This window comes from Schistocerca cancellata, chromosome 6 (genome assembly GCF_023864275.1).
Source record: "Schistocerca cancellata isolate TAMUIC-IGC-003103 chromosome 6, iqSchCanc2.1, whole genome shotgun sequence".
NCBI classification, from domain to species: domain Eukaryota; kingdom Metazoa; phylum Arthropoda; class Insecta; order Orthoptera; family Acrididae; genus Schistocerca; species Schistocerca cancellata.
In genome coordinates this window covers 554849984-554875677 of record NC_064631.1, presented here as the reverse complement: position 1 = coordinate 554875677, position 25694 = coordinate 554849984, and the positions used below count along the sequence as shown (strand labels likewise).

The window sequence follows — 25694 nt, the reverse complement described above, 5'->3', positions numbered from 1 at the left end:
GCTCACGCTAACCACGGGACCACGGCGCTCCTGAACTTCTGTCGTCCATGTTGTTGCCTATGTTGCGCAGGGACTACTCAGTTTGTACATTTTGCTTATTTTTTTCGTAGTTCCACACAACTTCTTCCTGTTTTCTCGAGTGATCTGTGTTCAGTTTTTCAAGGCCTATCCACTGTTCCAACTTATAACTTAAATCTGAGGGGGGGGTGTAATGGGGAGGTTCCCTTGTTAGAACCATTTTCAAATGGTATCCGTACAAGATCCATATCACACAGCAGCATGCACCACAGTACGCACAAGGAGACGTGTTGACTTCGCTCTCCCCTTTCTCGTAAGGAGTGAAGTTGACGAGGGCTGGCCCTGGGCCATCCTGTGGACAGACGAAGCTCGTTTTTCACTGACGGGTGAGGCGAACACACAGAATTGCCGAGTGTGGGAATCTTCACTTCCGGTCACTGTGCATGAAGTTCCTCCGTATGGTGAACGTGTCACCGTATGGTGTGGCTTCACGGCTATGTTAATCATTAGCCCAATCTTTTTTGAACAGGTTGGCACTCGAGGACCAAAGACGTGCAGTGTGACTGGCCAGCGTTACTGCGTTGCGCTTCGCCAGCGTGTCGTACCCACCCTACAGGAGAGAGACGCAGCGAACTCAAACAGTTTTGATGCAAGATGGGCCCCACCGCACACCGCTCATGAAGTTCACCTCCTTCTCCGAAACACGTTCGGAAACGATCGAATTATCAGCCGATTGTTTCCAAATGCTTGGCCGGTACGATCACCTGATTTCACTCCCTGTGATTTTTGGATGCGTGGCTACCTGAAAGACAGGGTTTACCAGGGGAACATTCACACATGTGCTGATCTGAAGTGCAGCATATCAAGAGAGATAGCCAGCATACCTACGGACTTGCTTCGTTCTGCTGTGCAGAATGCAATCCTGCGCTTTCAGACTCTTCTGGACACTGATAAGCGAGCGCCATATTGAACCCCTTTTGAAGCATTAATGGTGCCGGTACGTAATGGTATTATATACCGCAGCAGCACATTAAAAGTGTTACAAATGAATTGATTCTGCATTATTTCTCTTCCGCGTGTCCTTGACATTAATGGTACGAAGTTTGGTCCTCGTACGGTAATTAGATTCTGCGATATAACGTGTTAAATAGGGAAAGTATATTGTAATTACCGCGTGCATGAACCGCTGGCTATGATGGCAACATTTGAACGCAGACGACGAGCTGGAGTCCAGCGCATAGAAATGGCGAAAAGTATAGGCGACTGCCTTCAATGATGATGGTTTTACAGAATTTCTACACCGCTACAAGAATGTCTAAGCCGTATCCACGACTATGTGGAGAAGTAACTGTAAGATGTTGCAAACTGTTGCAAATAGAACATATTTGATTTTAACTGTGGTTCCCATTTCGCGACGGATCGGACCTAACTTTCCGAGTAGACCTCTATATTTATTTATTATTTACTTATTTCATTAACAGCACATAGTAACCTACCGCCTTGAAATGTAAGGTGGGTCGGATGCTTCTGAATCTAATAGCAAAGACTTCTCATTGTTACAATCTTATTGGTATACAGTTGTTAATGCTTTTTTTAATAATGTAAAGAACATTATATATAATGATTTCTGTGAGGTTACAGTGAACTGAATGCTTAACAATTGTTTAAATGGTTCCATATAATTTGTTACTACCTAGTTGATGAGAATTAATTTATATAATTCAAATGTCAAAGAAAAAGTAACACAATGAGCGTGGTGAAAATAATTTGTAGTATTTAGAGGGACGTGATAGGCTGTATTTGGATGTGTAATACAATCTAAGTAGCATGTTGGTTAATAATGGCCTATTTCTACCTGTTTCAGGTGAGAAGGTCTCGGTACAACCTCGAAGTATCCTCATCTGAAATGGTTTGTGTTAATGTATGTTTACACAGGTTATACAGTAGCTGACTGAGCATTTCATACATGGAATACATGAATTTTAGCTTTACATGAGAAATACACTTATGCTTGTATCTTGTTAGTAGAAATAGAATATAATTCATTGCTACCTGAATGCATTATTCCTTAAATAACTTAATGCATTTCTGATATATAAAATTCATTGATTGTAACTTTGAATAGAGAAGAGAATATACTTGTGTGGACACAATAAGACGAGCAATACATTACTGCTTGTGTGCAGTATACTTTAAACACTATGCAGGATGTCATTGGGGGGAGGAGCCTCGGAATAAAAGTCCTCCTACGCGATATTACTACAGTCTTAGTGTGTGGTGCCGGCGTTTATTTGTTTTATGATTGTTGTGTTGTTTGTGACTGTGTTGTGGCATGCAGTACCATGCATTGTTGTTTCTGGTCCCTTACATGTTGATCCCTTCTGAGTCATGTTCACTTAGTGTTCCTTCCTCGGTTTAGGAATCTATGGTCTTGTTTGTGTCCTCCAGTGTGGTTTGTTGTGTTCCTTGCGCTTGTCTACGCCTCCTTCCATACGGGTTTTGGCGCTTGTATTCTTCGTGCATAGTGTTCTATACAATATCGGCAACGCTATTTATTGTGTTCCAGTCATCGGGATTACGTATTATTCTGGCGATGACACTATCGTTCTACATCTACATTTATACTCCGCAAGCCACTCAACGGTGTGTGGCGGAGGGCACTTTACGTGCCACTGTCATTACCTCCCTTTCCTCCTCCAGTCGCGTATGGTTCGCGGAAAGAACGACTGCCGGAAAGCCTCCGTGTGCGCTCGAATCTCTCTCATTTTACATTCGTGATCTCCTCGGGAGGTATAAGTAGGGGGAAGCAATACATTCGATACCTCATCCAGAAACGCACCCTCTCGAAACCTGGACAGCACACTACATCGCGATGCAGAGCGCCTCTCTTGCAGAGTCTGCCACTTGAGTTTGCTAAACATCTCCGTAACGCTATCACGCTTACCAAATAACCCTGTGACGAAACGCGCCGCTGTTCTTTGGATCTTCTCTATCTCCTCTGTCAACCCTACCTGGTATGGATCCCACACTGATGAGCAATACTCAAGTATATGTCGAACGAGTGTTTTGTAAGCCACTCCTTTGTTGATGGACTACATTTTCTAAGGACTGCCACAATGAATCTCAACCTGGCACCCGTCTTACCAACAATTAATTTTAATGATCATTCCACTTCAAACAGTTCCGCACGCTTACTCCCAGATATTTTACAGAAGTAACTGCTACCAGTGTTTGTTTCGCTACCATATAATCATACAATAAAGGATCCTTCTTTCTATGTATTCGCAATACATTACATTTGTCTATGTTAAGGGTCCGTTGCCACTCCCTGCACCAAGTGCCTATCCGCTGCAGATCTTCCTGCATTTCGCTGCAATTTTCTAATGCCGCAACTTCTCTGTATACTACAGCATCATCCGCGAAAAGCCGCATGGCTGTATAGGTCTCATTTGTGCTTGCGTGTTGCACAGCAGTGTGACATGTTCAGGTGTCGCAGTTTCTCCTCATATAACGTTAAGTTCTTAGTCAACGTAGATAAATCGAACCGAAACGAAACTACATCATGCTCAGTAAATGGACAAACGAAACGCAGGCAGGTAGCCATAGTGCCAACCATCGCAAGCTATTCATCGGATTGCGTGGGAATGCCAAGCGACGAGCGAGCGATCGATCGCTGCGATCTGCGATTTGCCCACAGGCGTGCGATCTCCGGACAGGTCGCTCGACGAGGGGACTGATCTAGAGATGGGTAGTTCGCGAACGAATGGGTGCAAAGGAACGGTTCGCCAAGATGAACGAAAGGACCGAGGAACGAATTCCAACGAACGATAGGTTCATAGTTCACTTCGGTCGCGGCGGTCTACTTATAGTTCCCGGGAACGAGGAACGATCGGTTCATAGTTCACTAGTTCACTTTGGTCGCGGCGGTCACTTCGGCAGTGCTCGTTCCAGCCTCGGTCGCGTACTCGTCTCAGTCTCGGTCTCCCTCGGCCGCACTCGTCGTTCTTCGCATGACCACCTGTCTCAGTTCCACTGCCGACTGCTCCTAGTTATTTCAGTATCCAGTTGTTCGTTTTGTTCACTGCGCTCGCCTGTTTTACATGTGTTCCAAACTGCTCTTGCACTTGGTTATGGCTATTCAGCGTTCACGACCGGTAATCAAAAAGTATTTTATAGTTATATAAATTACATAAAAATTACGTTGAATGTAATAGGTACGTCTTTTGAGGTAACAAAAGGGCATATCAGCTCACTTCATTATATCAATGAACCGCAGAAGACATAGTTATGTCAAGGCAAGTTTTTTTGTTATTCATATATTTTTTTGGTTTCACCGACTTGATTTAGCAGCTAACTTTTAATAATTTGCATAACTTTTAGTGTAAGAAAATTTATAGATTGCCATAAAATCATATATACTTATTATGTCAAAACGTTTGTTCAGAAGGAGCTTTCAAACCAAAAACTTTATTACTGCGAACTTAATTATTATTGTTATTGCTACATTAACGTTAATAATGCAACATAAAATCCTAATTTTTACTAACAGTGTGACGCAAGTATGAGGAAACCACATTTTATTTTATGCTTCCATAAAGTCTCTACTTCGCCTACGAACTCAGAGACAATGTGAAGTATATATAGGGTGTAAACGATTATTGTTTACAACATAGCATAGCTATGTAGTGGAAGTCGAAACGAAGAATTTTATACAAGACACTTGTGGTCTATTAAGTTGGGAAACAGCCACCAAGAGGTTTACGAGACTACATGAGCTATAGCCCATGCGCGTTACGTGAGATTTTCATGTTCTCTTCTCCAGCTCTCTACACATCGACATCGATTGTTTCGCAATTGTTGCTTGCATTAGCTTGTTATTTCTTCACTGCCTAATTATGTCGGAAGTTCCATGTGGCTTTTCGCGGATGATGCTGTAATATACAGAGAAGTTGCAGCATTAGAAAATTGTAGCGAAATGCAGGAAGATGTGCAGCGGATTGGCACTTGGTGCAGGTTTGGCGTCTGACCCTTAACATAGACAATTATAATGTATTGCGAATACATAGATAGAAGGATCCTTTATTGTATGATTATATGAATGCGGAACAAACACTGGTAGCAGTTACTTCTGTAAAATATCTGGGAGTATGCGTGCGGAACGATTTGAAGTGGAATGATCATATAAAATGAATTGTTGGTAAGGCGGGTACCAGGTTGAGATTCATTGGGAGAGTCCTTAGAAAATGTAGTCCATCAACAAAGGAGGTGGCTTACAAAACACTCGTTCGACCTATACTTGAGTATTGCTCATCAGTGTGGGATCCGTACCAGATCGGGTTGACGGAGGACATAGAAAAGATCCAAAGAAGAACGGCGCGTTTCGTCACAGGGTTATTTGGTAAGCGTGATAGCGTTACGGAGATGTTTAGCAAACTCAAGTGGCAGACTCTGCAAGAGGGGCGCTCTGCATCACGGTGTAGCTTGCTATCCAGGTTTCGAGAGGGTGCGTTTCTGGATGAGGTATCGAATATATTGCTTCCCCCTACTTATACCTCCCGAGGAGATCACGAACGTAAAATTAGAGAGATTCGAGCGCGCACGGAGTCTTTCCGGCAGTCGTTCTTCCCGCGAACCATACGCGACTGGAACAGAAAAGGGAGGTAATGACAGTGACAAGTAAAGTGCCCTCCGCCACACACCGTTGGGTGGCTTGCGGAGTATAAATGTAAATGTAAATGTAGATGTAGATGTACATGTTTGTTTGTTGTATCTGCTCGTAACGGGCAACACATCGTCCGTAATTGGCGAGCAGTCCGTACTCGAGGCCGGTTTTCCGTGCGCCACCCTGTATTATTTCCCTGCGATCAGCCACACAAGTCTACGGCTGGCTAATCTGCAGAATCACAGAAATTACTTCTAAAACTGTGTAAGAATTCTGTAACGAGTAAAAACTCTATACTGCAGGGGGTAGGCAAGTGCCCCCTCTCGGTGCCCTCCATCCTTCAGTCACCTACACCACTAGTTTTCAGCTTTTCATAAGAACCATATACCAAGCACAAATGAACGGTGAACGAGTAAAAATGAACGGTTCCCAAAAAAAGAACGATCGGCAGTGAACTAGTTCCCAAGGATGAACGAGTTTTCCCATCTCTAGACTGATCGCTGCGATCCGTCACTCGCGTGTGGGGCCCTCGAGAGGTACGATAGCGGCAAGCCGAGGCTGGCAGCTGAACACCGTAGGGAGACAGATGGGCCGGCACGCGTGTGTGACGGGCGCAGCGACTGGCGCGGAACTGGCGGTTACCGGCGCCGGGAATCGATCGCGGACTGGCGCGCCAGTCACGCGATTCTCCGCGCTGCAGGCTGGGCTGGCGTGGCGCCGGCGAGCCGCGTGACTCACGGCGACACGCCGACACGCGCTGCAGCCCGGCAGGCCGGCGCCGCGGCGGTAGGGGCGCGCGCTGCACGCCCGCCGGCAAGTGCTGCACTCGTCTGCAACGCGCAAAGCACTGACAGCGGAAGCGCACGTCTAAATTCCCTTTTACACGATGGATTTCCTTGTCTCGGAATTTTACTGCAGCGGCCCGGGCGTTTTATTCCCGTACTCAGTCTCATCTGCCCCCACGCGGATCCTCTATGATCTCATTCCTTTCCCCCATCTGCTCCTACTCCTCGAACATATCCGCATCCTCTACACCTCCCGCCGTCTTGAACCCCCTCACCCCCTGGTTGCTCCTCTCCTCTCCCATCCCCGCCCCCTGCCACGTCTTCACTGTTGTGTCCCCCCTACCCTCCATCTCTACACCCTACATCTCCTTTCCCAAGGTGGCTTCCATCAACTCCCCCTCCCGGATGATGCCCTCTCTCCCTCCATTTATTCCTCCTATCAACTCTGATCCCCACTCACCCTCCTTTCCTCTGTCCTTTCCCTGGGCTCCCTCTTCCCCCCTTCTGTCCTGTTTTCTCCCCACTAAACCTCTCCCTACCTCCCTTCTCCCCCCCCCCCGAGTCCTTTTGTATTCCCCTCCTCTGCCTACCCCACTCCTTGTCGCGTCTGCCCAGCGCCCCCCACCCCTCTTATGGGTCCTCATCCTCCATCAGCTCCTTTCCCGGCTCCCCCCCTTCGCTTTTACTTTCCTTCCCCCCCTTTTTTATTTTCCCGTCATCTGTCCAGTTTCCCCCCACCTGCTCTCGGCTGTGGTATGTCACATTTGCCAACTTTTTAGTGTAGTGTTCCAGTGACTGTTCAGTGTTGTTCGTCTTTCTCGAGTTGCGAACAGAAACCCTGCTGTCGCTAGGTGTGAATTTTATGTCTTTTGCGAACAGAAACCAGACTGTCGCCGTGTTTTTTAATTGTCTGTCTATTGTTTTACCTGTCTGCTTCGTATGTATTTTATTAGCATCATCATCCCTCTGTTCTTTGTTTTAAGTTCCACGCTTTCTTTTCGCCATGTTACTCTTTAAGTCTCCGATTGTATCGCCTGTTTTTATTATTTATTCTCTTCATCTTTTTAACAAAGTCTGTAGGCTGAAGAGCGACATACTAAGCTGCTGCCAGCCCGCCCCCCTTCGGGGAGAATTGAAATTCAATAAAGGAAAAAAAAAATCTCATCTGTTTCGAGAGGTCATTTCCGTTTACACGTCGGCACCAATACTGCCTGTTGTTGATAATTCTTCCGGGTTATATGGCCGTGGTCCATGGAATACTTCTATAATCTACCTCTGAGACCCATTGTTAGTGCGATTGATTCCCCTACTTATCAAATATCTAGGTATCTAGCTACTCTTCTACAACCATACATTGGTAAGACTGATTATTGTGTGAGGGATCACGTCATTTTATTGAGAAAATTGAAGGTCTAACCTTGGCTCCTGAAGACATTTTGGTCAGTTTTGATATTGTATCTCTGTTTACTATGATTCAGGTCAATGAAGTTATGTTTTACATAACGGAAGTTTTCCCTGAAGATTCGACCGCTCTGTTTAGACACTGTCTCACATCTAGTCAGTTTCAGTGGGATGAGGAGTTTTATGAGCAAGTGGATGGTGTTGCCATGGGTAACCCGTTGAGCCCAGCGATTGTCAATTTTTACATGGAGAAATTTGAACAATTCGTGCTGAATAAAGCAGATAAGAAACCATGTTGTTGGTGTCGTTATGTAGACGACACATTCGTGGTTTGCACACACGGTAAAAAAGCCTTAGACCATTTTTTGACTATCTTAATAGCATAAACCCTAAAATTCAGTTTACCATTGAAGTCAAAAAAGACCAGGCTATTTCGTTTCTCGATGTGTTAGTCATGAGACAGACCGATGGCAGTCTAAAACATAAAGTGTTTCGGAAGAGCACACCTACTGATAGATACTTACATAAGAACTCCAATCATCACCCACAACAAAAAAGAGGTGTAATCAAAAGTTTAGTGGACAGGGCAAAACGGATTTGTACGCCGGAACATCTGGATACGGAACTGAATCATCTGAAACAGGCCTTCGAAAAGAATGGGTACTCAAACAAAGAAATTAATAGAGTTTTAAGACCTAATTACAGCAGGCCAAAGGACAAGAATGGTACACAACAATGGAAGAACACGGAGTCTTTAACTTTCATTAGTAAGGTTCCAGATCGAATCGGCAAATTTTGCTGAAACATAAAGTGAAACCGGTATTCAAACATACCAGAAAATGGGGACAAGTGCTTCGTTCTGTTAAAGATAGAAGGCCACCATTATTATCTAGCGGTGTGTATAAAATTCCGTGTACCTGTGGCAAGGTCTATATTGGTACTACGAAAAGAAGTGTGAATACGAGGGTAAAGGAGCATAAAAGTCTTTGCCGACTGGGTAAAATAGATAAATCGGCCGTTGCGGAACATGCACTTCAGTCCGGTGGCCGTGTAGTTAAGTTTTCTGAAACTACAGTTTTAAGTGCTACCACGTATCCACGACTGTATAGGGAGGCTATTGAAATTAATAAACATGAAGATAATTTTAATAGAAAAGAAGAGGCCTTGAAATTAAGCGAGATATGGACAGTGGCGTTACAGAATCGATAAGTGATTTTTATCTATGACGGACTATTATCGATAGTTACATTTTATCTTTGACTAGTTTTCTCTCTGCTACTATGTGCAAGCTAGACCACGCCCACTTTCTTCAGTATTTAGGCCGCTCTCCGACGCCCGACTCGTCAGTCGGCAGGACTCAGCAGGACCAGCCATACCTCTGAGGATGTCCAACGTAGTAAACATGAAGATAATTTTAATAGAAAAGAAGAGGCCTTGAAATTAAGCGAGATATGGACAGTGGCGTTACAGAATCGATAAGTGATTTTTATCTATGACGGACTATTATCGATAGTTACATTTTATCTTTGACTAGTTTTCTCTCTGCTACTATGTGCAAGCTAGACCACGCCCACTTTCCTCAGTAATTAGGCCGCTCTCCGACGCCCGACTCGTCAGTCGGCAGGACTCAGCAGGACCAGCCATACCTCTGAGGATGTCCAACGTAGTATTGGACGAAACGTTAGGAATAGAAGTATTCCATGGACCACGGCCATATAACCCGGAAGAATTATCAACAACAGTACCATCCGGTCGTGAAAGCCTTCATTGTATGAATACCGCCTGTGTTGTGAGAGCTGGCGGGCCGCAGTAGCCCAGCGGTTCTAGGCGCTTCAGTCTGGAACCGTGCGACTGCTACGGTCGCAGGTTCGAATCCTGCTTCGGACATAGATGTGTGTGATCTCCTTAGGTTAGTTAGGTTTAAGTAGTTGTAAGTTCTAGGGGTCTGATGACCTCAGATGTTAAGTCCCATAGTGCTCAGAGCCATTTGAACCATTTTGTGAGAGCTGTCTGGTGGGCGGTTTGGCATTTTAGTGGTAAAAGTGAGGTTATGAGGGAGTATCTTTTTTACGAAAAAAAACAGCGCTGTTCACAAGAGACCTCAACCCCTTCTTAATACTACGGATTTATGGACAGCCCTGCTGGATTCATTGTGTCAATTGCTTCCAGCACTATATCAGACATAACTTGAATCCAAAATGGCGGATTTCAAGATGGCGGCCATGAATGGCATTCACTCCTAAAGTTGCGGCCCCACGTCAAACCTTTGTTCCCGCCATCACATTTCAATTTTCCGTTTAATCTTCCAACTTATGAAGATGCCCAAGGAATTTTGACCCGCCCTTTGTTATACACTAAAGAGCCAAAGAAACTGATATACCTGCCTAATATCGTGTAGGGGCCCCTCCAAGGACGCAGAAGTGCCGCAGCACAATGTGGCATCAACTCGACTGATGCCTGAAGTAGTGCTGGAAGGCATTGACACCATGAATCTAGCAGGGCTGTCCATAAATCCGTAAGATTAAGAAGGGGCTGACGTCTCTTGTGAACAGCACGTTGCCAGGCATTCCAGATATGCTCAACAATGTTCATGTCAGGGGATTTAGGTGGTCAGCGGAAGTGCTTAAACTGAGAAGAGATTTCCTGGAACCGCTCTGTAGCAATTCTGGACGAGTGAGGTGTCGCATTATCCTGCTGGAATTGTCCAAGTCCGCCGAAATGCACAATGGACATGAATGGATGCATACTTATATGGATATGGTGTCTGTTCTTTCGGACATGTCCGAACGGGGACAGGAGAAAATGTGTACCCCGACCGGGACTCGAACCCGGGATTTCCTGCTTACATGGCAAACGCTCTATTCATCTGAGCCACTGAAGGCACTGATAGTGCGACTTCAGGGACTATCTCGCGCACGCCTCCCGCGAGACCCACATTCTCACCTTACATGTCCACACACGACATTCATAGTTTCCCTACCCAACACACTAATTAGCCGTGGAAGACATTTTTACCAAGTCCCGTAAGAGTTCGGGTAATATGTGTGCATCCGCACTGAAGAAGAAGGTCATGGCCGGTATTGCCAGAACTATATATACTTATATGGACATGTCCGAAAGAACAAACATCATATCCATATAAGTATATAGTATTTGTCTCAAGATAAATCTCACGTCTGCATCAGTCGAAGTGTGAGGGCATCCGGTACTTGGTTCGTTTCTTAATGATTTTGTTGCACAAAATCGATCTATTATCGACTGAACAGTCGATCTAGGTCTACCGACTACTTTAGCAATCTCGTAAGAACATTTGCACTCATTATGTAAGTGCAGAATAACTTTCCTTTCGATCAGCGTCGTCTCATTACCCTTGCGGCCAATGGCGCTAATTGAACTGTATCGGCGCCGTTCAGAACCACAACAGGCGATAGAGTGGGCGGCGCACGGTTGACTGTAGCGTGTGCCGTGGCTCAGCGTTATCGTTTAATCACTGTGCGCAGAATTTGGGCATGTTCAGGTGGTGGACGGATGCTTTATGAACTACCTCTTGTATTACATTTTCTATTTTGTTAACCTTGCTGTCGATTTGGATGTATACTACTGGCCATTAAAATTGCTGCACCAAGAAGAAAAGCAGATGATAAACGGATATTCACTGGACAAATATATTATACTAGAAATGACATGTGATTACATTTTCACGCAATTTGGGTGCATAGATCCTGAGCAATCAGTACCAAGAACAACCACCTCTAGCCGTAATAACGGCCTTGATGCGCCTGGGCATTGAGTCAGACACAGCGTGGATGGCGTGTACAGGTACAGCTGCCCATGCAGCTTCAACACGATACCACAGTTCATCAAGAGTAGTGACTGGCGTATTGTGACGAGCCACTTGCTCGGCCGCCATTGACCAGACGTTTTCAGTTGGTCAGAGATCTGGAGAATGTGCTGGCCAGGACAGCAGTCGAACATATTCTGTATCCAGAAAGGTCCGTACAGGTCCTGCAACATGCGGTCGTGCATTATCGTGCTGAAATGTAGGGTTTCGCAGGGATCGAATGAAGGGTAGAGCCATGGGTCGTAACACATCTGAAATGTGACGTCCACTGTTCAAAGTGCCGTCAATGCGAACAAGAGGTGACCGAGACGCGCAACCAATGGCACCCCATACCATCACAGCGGGTGATACGCCAGTATGGCGATGACGAATACAGGCTTCCAATGTGCGTACACCGCGATGTCGCCAAAAACGGATTCGACCATCATGATGCTGTAAACAGAACCTGAATTCATCAAGAAAATTACGTTTTGCCATTCGTGGACCCAGGTTCGTCGTTGAGTACACCATCGCAGGCGCTCTTGCCTGTGATGCAGCGTCAAGGGTAACCGCAGCCACATAGTCCATGCTCCTGCAAACGTCGTCGAGCTGTTCGTGCAGATGGTTGTTGTCTTGCAAACGTCCCGATGTGTTGACTCAGGGATCGAGACGTGGCTGCACGATCCGTTACAGCCTTGCGGATAAGATGCCTGTCATCTAGACTGCTAATGATACGAGACCGTTGGGATCCAGGACGGCGTTCCGTATTACTCTCCTGAATCCGCCGATTCCATATTCTGCTAACAGTCATTGGATCTCGACTAACGCAAGCAGCAATGTCGCGATACGATAAACCGCAATCGCAATAGGCTACAATCCGACCTTTATCAAAGTCGGAAACGTGATGGTACGCATTTCTCCTCCTTACACGAGGCATCACAACACCGTTTCACCAGGCAACGCCGATCAACTGCTATTCGTGTATGAGAAATCGGTTGGAAACTTTCCTCATGTCAGCACGTTGTAGGTATCGCCACCGGCGCCAACCTTGTGTTAATGCTCTGAAAAGTTTTTTTCATTTATGTATCACAGCATCTTCTTCCTGTCGGTTAAATTTCACGCCTGTAGCACGTCATCTACGTGGTGTAGCAATTTTAATGGCCAGTAGTGTATTTCTTTCCTTACTTTTGAACAAAAATGACTTATCGACGTATTTATTACATGAGTGGGTCTTTAGATTTTGTATACATTTCTTTTCGTGGTACACAGACTTTGTTTTCCAAAAGATATGCAGATAGACGAATACTTTCCGGACTCACAGTATGCTTAATGCTCCTACATGTCTTCGCACGTTATGTCCTCTGTGTCGGTGCTGGAGGAGTCCGTAGTGCTGAACCCCTCATCGGAGCTAACCCAGCCGTCTCTCTGACGTCTGCTACGATGCCTGTATGGTCTCATTTGTTTATAGGCGGTGTGCTCCGTCTTGGAGATGAGTTCTCGGCCAGGCGGAGAAGGCCGAGTGGTGTGACGCCGCCGGCGCTGTTGTCTGCCGGAGAGTAATCAACGCGGCCGGCCCTGGCGTCACGCGGCGGATCTGCTCCTCTGCGTGCGTCATCGCCGCCACGCACTGCTCACTTGTACTGCTTGGGTGACGTGCGAGGCCGAGCCGTCTCCGCACACCCGCTGCTCGTCGGTCCAAACACGCCAGCCGTTTAACTTGTGAATGGCCACCACTGCCTGTAACGCATCATGCGCTGCCTACAGCTCACACAGAACACGGTCCCGGGAATCGTAAGCAATGCTCCACCATACACACGCAGCATGATGGAATTACGCCACGAGACTTTCTTGAAAGTTTTCAAGAGACACGAATAACCCATCCAACGTGAATATGGGTAATTATGATCACAACCGTAGAGCCGGCCGGTGTGGCCGAGCGGTTCTAGACGCTACAGTTTGGAACCGCGCGAAGTTTCGAATCCTCCCTCGGGCATGGTTGTGTGTGATGTCCTTAGGTTAGTTAGGTTTAAGTAGTTCTAAGTCCTATGGGACTGATGACCTCAGCAGTTAAGTCCCGTAGTGCTCAGAGACATTTTTGAACAACCGTAGATGGAAACATAACGACGATAAACATTATTCGTAGGGTAAACTGGAGCCCCAGTGGCTAATTCAAACCCAAAAAAAGTAGACATCACGCCTCTCTACTCCAGAAAAAATGACTGATTTTGCCAGCTACACATACAGGGCGTTTTAAAAAAGTGTCACATATTTCTGCAGGAACTGGTATTGGTGACAACTGGACGAAAGTTTCCCATAATGTTGTTGTTGTGGTCTTCAGTCCTGAGACTGGTTTGATGCAGCTCTCCATGCTACTCTATCCTGTGCAAGCTTCTTCATCTCCCAGTACCTACTGCAACCTACAACCTTCTGAATCTGCTTGGTGTATTCATCTCTTGGTCTCCCCCTACGATTTTTACCCTCCACGCTGCCCTCCAATACTAAATTGGTGATCCCTTGATGCCTCAGAACATGTCCCACCAACCGATCCATTCTTCTAGTCAAGTTGTGCCACAAACTCCTGTTCTCCCCAGTCCTATTCAATACCTCCTCATCAGTTATGTGATCTATCCATCTAATCTTCAGCATTCTTCTGTAGCACCACATTTCGAAAGCTTCTATTCTCTTCTTGTCCAAACTATTTATCGTCCACGTTTCACTTCCATACTTGGCTACACTCCATACAAATACTTTCAGAAACGACTTCCTCACACTTAAATCTATACTCGATGTTAACAAAATCCTCTTCTTCCGAAACACTTTCCTTGCCATTGCCAGTCTACATTTTCTACCCTCTCTGCTTCGCCCATCATTAGTTATTTTGCTCCCCAAATAGCAAAACTCCTTTACTACTATAAGTGTCTCATTTCCTAATCTAATTCCCGCAGCATCACCCGACTTAATTCGACTACATTCCATTATCCTCGTTTTGCTTTTGCTTATGTTCATCTTATATCCTCCTTTCAAGACACTGTCCATTCCCTTCAACTGCTCTTCCAAGTCCTTTGCTGTCTCTGACAGAATTACAATATCATCGGCGAATCTCAAAGTTTTTATTTCTTCTCCATGGATTTCAATACCTACTCCGAATAATGATATGGGCCAATCTGTCCTCTGATTCCAATCTGTGTATTAAGTAAAAGTAGACATTACAGACAGTGCTAACACGTCCTTCATCCCTCCCTCGCAGTGAACTATGCACTCTTCCAAATACAACTGCCTTCATTCGGACTGCATCACATGCATTGGTAGCCCGCTCCTGCAACGTCTGCATATTGCCGATGGTTTGGAAGTACAGCAATGCCGTTAAATGCCTCCTTGCTCAGAAATCTAGCAGATTCAGCTCCGTTGGACTAGCCACGTTATCGCACTTCCGCGACCAATCCATCACCCACGAAACGTTGCGGCGAGGGACTGTCGCACAATCCGTAGGAAGTTGGGTGGTGCCTCGTAGTGCACAAGTCACAGTCGTTGTCTTTCGGCAATGGTAACGCTGTCTAATAGCGCCGGTAAATCTTTGCGCAGAAATCGGTGATACAGAGCATCTGTTGGTGAAATGTGTCGCGTACTAGTTTGTCACCATTAATTCTTGCCCATACAACGATATTGAAGCAATCCTGATGAATCACCTCCATATTTGCTAGAGGACTTGTACCCGCCCACACATGCGTAATTTCCTGTGCCACCATTTGTGAATCCAAGCTACACGGCCGAATAAAATGGTTCAAACGGCTCTGAGCACTATGAGACTTAACACCTGAGGTCATCGGTCCCCCAGAACTTAGAACTACTTAAACCCAACTAACCTAAGGACATCACATACATCCATGCCCGAGGCAGGATTCGAACCTGCGACCGTAGTGTCGCGCGGTTCCAGACTGAAGGGCCTAGAGCCGCTCGGCCACTCAAGGCGGCCACCACCGAGTACTACACATTACTAGTCACTAGTAAAACGGTTCATATCTCAACAGACATTGGTTACTAACATATCATTATAAGAACTTTTGGTTTGTTTTGTGCTGCCAGTCACGATTTTCTTTAATTTCTATTTTACGCGACACATTTCGGGAATGATTCATATTTTAAGTGCATTTTTCCCTCTGTACCATGCCATGCTTTCGTAACGTTTTTGATGTGTGAAGTTCTGCTTTGTTCTGTTTACTTTACTGCAGTATATAAAAACTCGGCAGTTTTTAGTTGATTGTCAATCTTTAGTTAGTGGCGAAATTTGTTAGGACTTGTTCTTATAGTTATCTTATGATTCATTTGTGCAGAGTCTCACACACGTTAAACATCGCCGGCCGCGGTGGCCGTGCGGTTCTGGCGCTGCAGTCCGGAACCGCGGGACTGCTACGGTCGCAGGTCCGAATCCTGCCTCGGGCATGGGTGTGTGTGATGTCCTTAGGTTAGTTAGGTTTAAGTAGTTCTAAGTTCTAGGGGACGTATGACCTAAGATGTTGAGTCCCATAGTGCTCAGAGCCATTTGAACCATTTGAACCCGTTAAACATCACACCCAATTTTCTGTGCACAGTAGACCGAGAATAACAAACTTACATAAACAAACACTTAACAAAAATGTTTTTAGATGTAGTCAACAGAAATGTTACAGGTTTTGCACAAAGTACGATGTGCTTTCTTAACAATGTGTATTCACACGGATGCTTATTTCCGTGTTTTACTATTCTTATGTAAGTATACTGTCGAAGCATCTGAAAAAATTCAGTGGTCAAATTTCAAGTTTTTCTTTTGTATTTTATCTTCATAATTTTTGTAATGGTATAGTACACAGAGAAAAAACACTCGTGAAAATGGGAATCATTTTCCGAAACGCCTCGTGCAAAATGTAAATAAAAGGACATCGTGACTGGTAGCAGAAAAGTTATTTATAAACTAACCCATTGTTTTCACAATAGCAGGCTTTCACAACCCATTTCTAATGGATCATATCAGATAGGAACTTTTTTCCTAATTTTGACCAATACCGCCTCCTGTAGGAATATGTGACACTATTTTTACAAACACCCACTATACATCCTACCATTTTGCAAATCATCGACGGAGACCAAAAACATCTGTCTACAATGATGGGGCGATTATAAAACGAAACTGAGCCCTAACGTGTCCGATATGATAGGATCTAGATCGCTGCGGTTGACCCAAGAGACACCGTCGGTGCCTAACAGATGTCTCACTACTAACATGTCGTGGCCCCCCTTGCGTCAACTGTCGCTGCTGTGTGCATAATCCGCCAGCAGGCTCACCACTGCAGTCTGGAGACTGTCGCAGAGGCTTTTTTTATTTTTTCTCGTGGAATGCCATGGCACTGTTCTCCTTCCGCCCTTATTGCCGTTCTTCAAACGTTTCTTTATCTTATATCTTCGATGAAACCATACTAATGGTTGAAAACAGACAAATGAGCAACACGTTCTCGTTCTGAATTTCTAGTGTTCTAGTGAGATTTCGTAGTGATGTTGCAAACTTTCAAGGATGATGGAGAAGGGTAATGTAGCAGTTTGAGGTAAGAGACTCTAGTCCGGAAAAGAGTGAGTCGAAAGTTAAAGCGAAAATCTACTCAAGTTCCGGCTTAGCCTCGCACAGCGTTCGAACTAAAAGCGCCAACTTTGGAACTCTGGTACTGTTCTCCCTCCCTTATTGCCACTCTTCAAACGGTGCGCTGAATACTTCCCAATACCGTCAGGTATCTTCCCCTCTTGATGGACCGGTAAAGGCACACGTAACTTGATGTCAGAGAGCAATAACGAATTCCATTTACTTGCAGAACTTTCTCAAGCTGTTACATTTAAAACAGTTCTTCAAAACGGCGTACCCCAACGTCAACGCTGGCATGGCATGGTCGTACAAAGTTTTGTCGTACCGTCACAATATCCCCGGCATCGTTCGAACAGTGGCACAGGCAGCTAAAACTCTTACCAGGAGATCCTCTTCGTATTCGACAGGCGTCTCGTGCACAGAACTTTTCACATGATCTCACAAGAAGAAATCAGGCGGGGTGAAATAAGGTGAAAATGCTGTCCATGAAATAGGGCATCCTTTCTTCCAGACGTCCTAGTCTTTCAAGGTTCGCAGGAGAGCTTCAATGAAGTTTGGAAGGTAGGAGACGAGGTACTGGTGGAAGTAAAGCTGTGAGGAATGGTCATGGGTCGTTTCTCGTCGAGACAGAATATTTGCATAATACATTCTGTTCCTTGTATTATCGTTAACGTGATACAAAAGAATTTATTTAAAATTCAAGCATTTTTTGTGGTGAACTAATGGTTGGGCAAGGTTTCTTAGTTAAAATTGTCTTGTTCAGAAGAAATGTATGTCACATTTCGGCTACGGTCCACATTATTTATGTACATCAGACAAAAAAAAAAAAAAAAAAAAAAAAAAAAAAAAAAAAAAAAAAAAAAAAAAGAGCAAGTAAATTCAGATAACGTAATTCAGCAGGACTAGTTTCGTGGTTTAAGCAGTAACCTTGTCACCAATGAAAGAAGACAAATGTCTTGCCTAGTAGCAATCGTATCGAATGGATGAAGTTTCTGAAGCTCGATCGTAATTATAAAAGCTTTTGAATAAAAACATGGCGAGGTCTTGAAATATATTTACGTTGCCTACAGCATTTTGAAATTGCCATTTGATGGAAGTTTGCAAACAAAATTCCGAACCTTTTAATATTTTTGAAAACAAATCACATAGTTTCGTTCACTTTTTTCTGCGCACAATGATATGCACTACTGGCCTTTAAAATTGATACACCACGAAGATGACGTGCTACAGACGCGGAATTTAATCGACAGGAAGAAGATGCTGTGATATGCAAATGATTAGCTTTTCGGAGCATTCGCACAAGGTTGGCACCAGTGGCGACACCTACAACGTGCTGACATGAGGAAAGTTTCCAACCGATTTCTCATACACAAACAGCAGTTGACCGGCGTTGCCTAGTGAAACGTTGTTGTAATACCTCGTGAAAGGCGGAGAAATACGTACCATCACGTTTCCGACTTTGATAAAGGTCGGATTGTAGCCTATCGCGATTACGGTTTATCGTATCGCGACATTGCTGCTCGCGTTGGCCGAGATCCAATGACTGTTAGCAGAATATGGAATCGGTGATTTCAGGAGGGTAATACGGAACGCCGTGCTGGATCCCAACGGTCTCGTATCACTAGCAGTCGAGATGACAGGCATCTTATCCGCACGGCTGTAACGGATCGTGCAGCCACGTCTCGATCCCTGAGTCAACAGATGGGGACGTTTGCAAGACAACAACCATCTGTAGTTGAGAGTGTGTGACACAACGTATGACTAAGTGTGGGTGATGGTGTGTGACACAGCGTGAGACTGTGTGTAAGTGACAGTGTGTAACAGTGTGTGATTGTGTGCAGGTGATGTGTGACACAGTGAGTGTCTATGTGTGGGTGATGGTGTGTGACATAGTGGGTGACTATGTGTGGGTGATGGTGTGTGACACAGCGTGAGACTGTGTGTAGATGACAGTGTGTAACAGCGTGTGACTGTGTGCAGGTGATGTGTGACACAGTGAGTGTCTATGTGTGGGTGATGGTGTGTGACATAGTGGGTGACTATGTGTGGGTGATGGTGTGTGACATAGTGGGTGACTATGTGTGGGTGATGGTGTGTGACATAGTGGGTGACTATGTGTGGGTGATGGTGTGACAGTTTGTGACTGTGTGTGGATGATCGGGTGTGACACAATGTGTGACTGAGTGTGGGTGATGGGGTGTGACACAATGCGTGAATTTATGTGGGTGATGGTGTGCTGTGACTGTAAATGTATATGACACAGTGTGTGACTATGTGTGGGTGATGGTGTGTGGCGCAGAGTGTGACTGTGGGTGACAGTGTGTGACAGGTTATATTATCTTGGATGGAGATTCATTTACAGCAGCAGACTTAACTTCAAGCACATCCCAGGGAAATGTTTTAGGACAATTGTTCTTACTGTATATTAATGACCCAGTAGAGGATATTAACAGTAACTTCGAAATTTTCGTAGATGATGCAGTTTTCTGCAACCCAGGAAGAGATGCACTAATGTTCAGTAAGATCTTGATAAGATATCGAAGTGGTGCAGATATCGGTAACTTGGTTCGAATGTCCAGAAATCTAAAGGTGTGGATTTCACAAAACGCAGGAAAGTGGTACACGCTGACTAATATATCAATGAGTTGCAACTAGAATCAGTCAGCTCATACGAATACCTGATCGTAGCAGTTTGTAGGGACATGATACATAATCGTCACATAGGCTTAACAGTAGATAATGGAGATGAAAGTCATTGGTTCATTGGCAGGACGCTATGAAAATGCAGTCAGTCTACAAAGAAGACTGCTTATACAAGCCACTTGTACGTCCGATGGTGGAGCAGTGGAACGGTTGTGGACATGACAGCGTTGACGGTTTAATGCTACCTGTTGACGGCTGGACTGTTGGCACAGATGCCATTGCGTCGGCATTCGTTGACCAGAAACCACCAACATCACAGACTGCAATAAACTCGCCACTGGCGTACTGAGTGGCTAAATTTAGCGCTTTTGGACGAACCCTGATCCAGTTTGTCCTGCAGCGATGGCTGGGTGCATGTTCCACGATACTGTGGTGAACGCAACCTGACATACTGCCCTATTGAACGGCAGAGCGGACAAAAGCAAAATGTGATGATTTGGGACACTATTGGTTACAATATGCGATCTCGACTCCTGCGTATTGAGTGCAATGTGAATAGCAACCGCTATATCAGAGAGGTTTTGGAGGCTGAGTCACTGCCCTCCAACAGGCAGCGTCACGTGCCGTATTTCAACAGGACAATGCCCGACCAGAAGTGGCGAGGAATTTGCAAGCACTCTTCATAGAAAGACAGGTACCACTGCTCCACTGCCCTGTACGTCCGCCTGACATGCCATCCTTCGAACATGTACGGGATTTAGTATGTCTGCAACTTGTTCGTTCTGGTCCTCCTGCTACAACTGTCGATGCCTACAAACTGCATGGCATGATACTCCACGGTAGCATATCCAGGCCTTCATGATACCCGCCAGTGTAGCCGAGAGCGCTAACGTGCTGCTTCCTGGACTCGGGCAGGCGCGCCGGCCCCGGATCGAATCCGCCCGGCGGATTGACGACGAGGGCCGGTGTGCCGGCCAGCCTGCATGTAATTTTTAGGCGGTTTTCCACATCTCGCTTGGTGAATACCGGGCTGGTCCCCACGTTCCGCCTCAGTTACACGCGTCGCAGACATTTGCAATACGTTCGCACTATTTCACGATTTACACTAGACGCAGACAGTTGGGGTACACTGATTCCATCCTGAAAGGGTACGGGTGGCGGCAGGAAGGGCATCTGAGGCCATAACCAACCGACCCTGCGATCGCTGCGGGACTATGGCGTAAGCGAAAGAAAGAATATCCAGGCCCTCATGATTCCATGCCACGATGTCTATACAGGCTCTGACTACAGCACGTGGTGGCTTCACCCCTTACTGATTTATCACGGACACAGTGTATGTATCGTTCTGTAAATCATATCATTTATGTATTGTCATATGCCCAATCTATAGAACAAATTTCATTGCAATCATCGCCTCCTTCTTCATGTTGCAGGTTTGACAAAAGCACTGTAGAAGGTTGTCACGCGTATCGTTTCTCCGGATGCTCTGGCCGGCTGTCCGCAGGCGGGCAGTGTGGGGTGAACCCGCCCGGCGGTCGACCCCCGCTGTGTTTGGTGAGTGGACAGCTGGGAGCGGGCGGCTGCTCCGCCCCCGCAGATCAAAGCCCAGTGCCGGCGTAGGTGGCGTGGGCGGGGGCCGAGATACGGGGGCGGCTCCCGGGGCTGCCTGGTCTGGCGAATGCAAATCGCGCACTAGGCCGCGCTTTGACAGGTTCGTCCCCCGCCGGGATTAACGTCTGCCCGAGAGGAGCCAAAACGGAGCGCCCGACCTAAGAGAAACGCCAGAGGCACCCATCCTGAGAAGAGAGGCAATCATTGGCGACCGCGTAGTAGAACGTAAGCACCCCCTGGTAACAGCTGGACTGATAATACAGGTCGGAAATACAAGGTGCGTTCCATAAGTAATGCGACCAAATTCATAAAAAATAGTGTATTGAATATATTAGTACAAATAATCAAAAATTTCAAAATAGCACCCTCTTGCGTCGATACACTTCTGGAGGCAGTGTTTCCACGCCTGGAAGGCATCCTGGAATGCCTTTTCCGGAATGTCCTTTAGAGCTGATGTAACATGCGCCCGGATGCTTACAATCGTGTCCCAGTGCTTTTCTTTCATGACTCCTTTTAACCGAGGAAACAAAAAAATGTCAGCGGGAGCCAGGTCACGACCGTAGGGAGGCTGGGGAACCAATGGGGTCTTGGTCCTGGCCAGGAAGTCGTTGACAATGAAGGCGCTGTGACTCGGCGCGTTGTCCTGGTGAACTTTCCACCCGTCCTTGATATCGCTTCGGCAGCGCGAGACCCTCCTTTTCAGTCTTTTGAGCACTTCCAAGTAGAAAGCTGAGTTCACTGTAGTCCCAGTAGGTACGAATTCGTGGTGGACAATGCCTCTGACGTCAAAGAAGACAATGAGCATGGTTTTGATCCTGGACTTGCTCGTGCGTGCCTTCTTGGGACGGGGCAACGATGGGGTGTGGCACTCTGAATTCTGCCTTCTTGTCTCAGGGTCGTACTCAAAAATCCACGACTCATCACCAGTAATAAATGAGTTTAAAAAATGAGGATCATTTTCATACATTCCCAACATTTCTCGGCACCGAAGCACTCGCATGTGCTTGTGTTCGTCAGTCAACACTTTTGGGACGAGTTTGGCACACACCTTTCTCATGTTCAAATCTTCGGTCACGATGCGGTAAACGGTTGTTTCTGACATGTTTAGAGCTTGTGCTAGCAATTGAACGCTCAGCCGTCTGTCAGAGTTGAAACAATCGCCCACACTCGTCACATTTTCGTCGACTCGTGCGGTTGATGGCCGTCCACTGCGAGGTTCGTCGGTGATCTCCTCTCGGCCCTCCATAAACGACTTGCGCCATCGGAAAACTTGTGATCTGGACAAGCAATCAGTCCCAAAGGCATGCTGGAGTAATGGAAACGTTTCGGTGGCGGACTTCCCAAGCTTAATGCAAAATTTGATACCGTACCGTTGCTCTACAGAATGATCCACTGTGCCGTGTTACATAAACTCAAAACGGGGTTGACGGAAACGCACGTCTTGACTCTCCGGCAGCTCGCAGCCGAATGAGCCGAAGAGCGTTTTGAAGCTAACACCCCCCCTCCACTTAGCCCAGCCGGTTACAACACGCTGTGGTGTACCGTTGCGTCAGAAAAAAAATGGTCGCATTACTTATGGAACGCACTCTGTACGTGGCAGCAGTGAACCCCACCCGTGGCGGTTGCTGTTTTGTTCCTGCTCAGACCAACAATCCCTCGCTGTCTCATCTTGCGAACTAGGGACGGGAAAAACCAATGGGTTCAAACCGATACCGGTATTTTTGTTTTGAATAGTCGGTAATTTGCAGTATTTACTAAGTATCCGTGATAAGAGGTGTCTATTTTTTACTAATAACCGGGCAAAAAAACGAAATATCAATTAGCCATAGAGCAATGCTATATTTTTCCGTTTTTAAATAAACCTTTTCTAAAAAATGAGTAATTTTTATCAGTAAATTTTGCATTGCATTGAAATATTTCATTTTTGTAGGAAATGGGAAAACGAATCAGTGCTATTTTCGAATGATGCCGACGGAAAGGAGCAACAAACACATGGCCTAAGAAATGGTACAGCATTGATGAGACGGTATTGTACACGTTACCATGTGGCGAGGCCTATTAGATGGTATGCATATAGATGCACTATGCTAGACTTGCCCATTCTGATTTGTATTGTACGTTCTCACTGTTTTCGCCGGTCATCCGTTGTATTTCAGAATATAGGGCGATGTGCACAAAGTTATGGAGTTTGCTCTCAAGGCAAACTGTGGTAGATAGTATGGTATAAGGCGCTAAATGCGAGACTGTTCGCATTGCCGCCTACGGCATGTCTCGCAAAAAGACCGCGTTCACAGAAAGCACGTTGGAACAGTCATCTGCTACATGCTAACAAAACTGTTTTCATCATCTTAACAACTTTCTACCTGGAAGTTACTGTCAGTTCCGGCAGAATATAAATTTTGTAAGGAGCACATTGTGCTCATGTGGGAGCGATCTAGATTCTCTTAAAACAATAAAAAATGGTTCAAATGGCTCTGAGCACTATGCGACTTAACTTCTGAGGTCATCAGTCGCCTATAACTTAGAACTAATTAAACCTAACTAACCTAAGGACATCACACACATCCATGCCCGAGGCAGGATTCGAACCTGCGACCATCACATACAAGCGCAAGAATATAAATTCATGAGTGTCGACTACTTTGATTGCACAGGCGAAATAATTGTCTACTTTTCATAGTATTTTATTTTGTACCATAATAAACTTTTACACCTTCAGGATAAATTACGTATTGTATAAAACTGTAGTCATTGAGAATGTTCAAAGATTTTTTTTCAGATCACATTTGCGATCGCTTTTGGCTTTTTATAGTTATTCATTTCTTCAGTACTTTTAACTACATTTTTTTGGAACGATTTGCTACAGATTTTTCATTTGGAACGTAGTCCAACATATTCCGAGCGAAACATGCAAGTATCTCATATTTCAATGTAAATTTTATGAAATTATCGATATGTATGTAGCTTCATAAGCGGGCAATGTTACATAGGCGTGCCTATTCACGATGAGCACTGTACTGCAATGTAGTTCGACAGGAAGTGATCGGTTCAAATCCCGTGGGTTTCATCAAACGTGAGAGGCTCGTTTTTCCTACATTTTCTAATAGTTAATCAGTATCAGTAAATGTTTGCTTTTTAAAGATTTATAGAGTCCCTTCCACCAACGCCAATCTTTGTAAGTTTTAGCCGTTATTTACCTATCACGCATACTCTTAATCAATTCAGTTACTGACTGTCCTCTGTGCCGCTGTCTCATAAACAATAAGCTTACACCGTTTTCCTTCGTACGTAAGATGTCCATGTTCAGGCTTAACAAATTCGAAATACTTTAATTTTATTTTCCTCCTGTGAGTATGCTGACTCCTGTAAAGCCGAAACCGATTATCTGTTCAATTAGGATAAAATGTGTTCAAAACTGCGTATTCTACGGTTTATTTAGATATCAAAGGCCAAAGCTATCTCATTTCACATGCTGCGTTCCGTTCGGATAAAACAGAATAGACTTATAATCTGATTAAAATTACTTGATAGTTGACACTTGACACTTGGAGCTGTCTTCCTCCAATCATACTGCTCAACCTCACGCCCGTGCGTACGCCGTTGCCAGACTGCCACAACAGCTAGTCAGCCTACTCCCAATTCCTAGTCCGGCTTAATTTTCTTGATATGTTTGTATCCCAAATCATGGGACTGGCACTTTTATTTTGTATTTTATAACACATGATGACCAAGGCAAAAACAACACACACACACGCGCGCACACACGCACAGCGCAACGATGCTAAAATACACACGTTTCATACACAGCACTAGCCAAATTATACTGGATACTTCCGGACAAGACGCGATTCAGCGTCACATACAGTTACAATCACAGAGATTGGCTTACATCAGATGAACTTCGCACGATATTGCGTGAAGCCGAATTTTGGAAAGCAGCAATTCGCCCTTGCCACTGGATGACAACGATCATACATACAAGACTGTAACGGAGTGTTGTGGCTAACGTATAAACCTGACGTGTAAAAGACCGAAGGTACGGCTCTCATCAAATGTAAAGGACTTTTTTTTATTTCTAAATCTAACGAAAAGATTTGGATTATTATTTTTGTTCAATTAATTCGTTTGAATATAATATTATTTCCA

General features: G+C 45.2%; 1 protein-coding gene across 1 annotated transcript in view; it reads right to left on the bottom strand.

The window, feature by feature from the left end:
• The window catches only part of LOC126088605 (guanine nucleotide-binding protein G(o) subunit alpha), a 588370-nt gene that overhangs the window by 488071 nt on the left and 74605 nt on the right, over positions 1–25694 (bottom strand). The window lies entirely within an intron of this gene.